Raw genomic sequence first — 2,218 nt, 5'->3', positions numbered from 1 at the left:
TTCCTCCACAGGAAATCACGTCTGATATATTCTATACGACACTGGTGACGGATAATAATTGTCTGAAAATAAAAAATTAAATTTTTTACTCGAGGGCAGACTTGAACCAAGGACTTCTCGTTCCGCAGGTGCTCACGCTAACCACGGGACCACTGCGCTACTGAGCTCACATTATCCGTGATGTTGCCTATCTTGCACATGGACTACTCACTTTGTGTATTTTGCTTATTTTTTTCATAGTTCCACACAACTTCTTCCTGTTTTCTCGATTGATCTGTGCTCAGTTTTTCAAGGCCTATCCACTGTGCCAACTTATAACTAAATCTGAGTGGGGTGCGATGGGGAAGTTCCCTTGTTAGTCCACCATGGTAGCTGTGCGACCAGTGCAGCAGATTGCAAAGCGGACTAGATTTTCTCCTCTCGGGGAGCGGGTCTTGCGCTCTCCTTCCTTTCACACAGTCGTAATTGGTATTACAGTTCCTATGGCTGAGTAGCCACGGCCCGAAATCAATAAATTGAAAAAGAAAGAAAACCACGAACTCGGCACTCGTCCAGTTCATAGGCGTCCTGGCACAGTCATCTGGTATCCCGATATAGGTGAGGCTCTCGCGCTGTATTGCCCTCTTGATAATACAGCTCCTGATATTATCTTGTCACAATATACAAAAACCTCGGTTTTAGTAAGTGGAAATTTTATATACTGTAACCTCATTGTCTTTTTAAGTCTGTCAAACAGTAAGTTATACAGCGTACTTCTACCATTCTTTGCAGCATGGAAGCTATCTGCCACAGAACATTTTTTTTTTTACTGTGAATAATAGTGTTGTGACATCAAATACATGGTACTAAAGCAAAAAACCGAAAAAATAGAATGTCAGTTGGCGGAGTAAACACAGTGGGCCGGCCGTGTGGCCGAGTGGTTCTAGGCGCTTCAGTCTGGAACCGCGCAACCGCTACGGTCGCAGGTTCGATTCTTGCCTCAGGCATGGACGTGTGTGCTGCCTTTAGGTTAGTTAGATTTTAGGGGATTGATGACCTCAGATGTTAAGTCCCATAGTGCTCACAGCCATTTGAACCATAAACACAGTGTGGGCAAAACAAAACTGCCCCAGAAAATATTTCATGTACCTCAGTAGAGGCATCCCAACGCACATCAGCCAACCCAGTTCTTGAAGGTGTCAAGCTGGGTTGCCTATCTTAAGGTGCACGAACAATCTGAGAGCTGGTCAGATTGTCTACTAAATCGTTTACGTAGATTAGGAACAGCAGAGGGCTTATAAGACTTGGATGGGGAATACTAAAGATAAATTCTCTTTTAGTCGGTGAATTTGTGTCAGTGACCTTTCTGACAGAAAATCACTAATCGAGTCGCACAACTGAAGCGATACTCCACAGCCACGAAATTTGATTAGAAGTCGCTTGTGAGGCATGGACTAAAGAGCGTACATCTGCTCTCCGAAAGGCACCATATGGTGTGTGATACCGTTGAGACATACCATATTCCTTTTTCAGCCCCCCACGAGAGGTCAGTGACTATAATGTGTTCGTCAGGATAGACGTCAGGAGCGGAAAATGGTGGGCGTTGCAACAATTGAAAGTAATTAAGCTTGAACTGACCCTATTTATTCATGTAACGGTGGTACACGGGTGCCTACGTAGAGCTGAGCAGCCCCAAGAGGGGTTGCCGTCTGCTCATCAGAGAGGCAGAGGCTAGAGGAGCGACTACTCAGGGCCGAGGTCAGAAGCTAAGAGGGCGCGGAGCTGTTTCCGAGCCGCCCTCGCCGCTGCCGGCCGCGTCCCCACGTGATCACACGATTGGAGCACCGATTCCGTCAACGCGCCTTGCTAGTAGCGTACCCTCGTCAGCGCAACCAACCCGTGGGACTAGATAGAGCCTGACCGAGGAGCACGTGGCAGGAATGTGCCAACCACGGTCTTCCGGCCAGCACCTTGCACCACAGTATGCCCAAGCCGGCTACGGCCGTACATTATGAATGGAAAAAATTATTTAATAAAATTTTATCGGCAATGATCCCTCTTGGGGGGGAGGGGGGTCTCCTCCCTGCACAAATGATTGCTTGTAGGCTCCCGTGTGGGCACGAATCTCTGATTTACCTTCATCGTCTTTTCGCGAGATTTTCGTAGAGGGCAGCAAGTACTAGCTGACTCTACTATAGCTCAGTTCTTTTATCTTGGCGGTTCGCGCATGCCCGCCCAG

Source organism: Schistocerca nitens, chromosome 11, assembly GCF_023898315.1.
Source record: "Schistocerca nitens isolate TAMUIC-IGC-003100 chromosome 11, iqSchNite1.1, whole genome shotgun sequence".
Lineage (NCBI taxonomy): Eukaryota > Metazoa > Arthropoda > Insecta > Orthoptera > Acrididae > Schistocerca > Schistocerca nitens.
Note: the sequence above shows the minus strand (reverse complement) of the source record.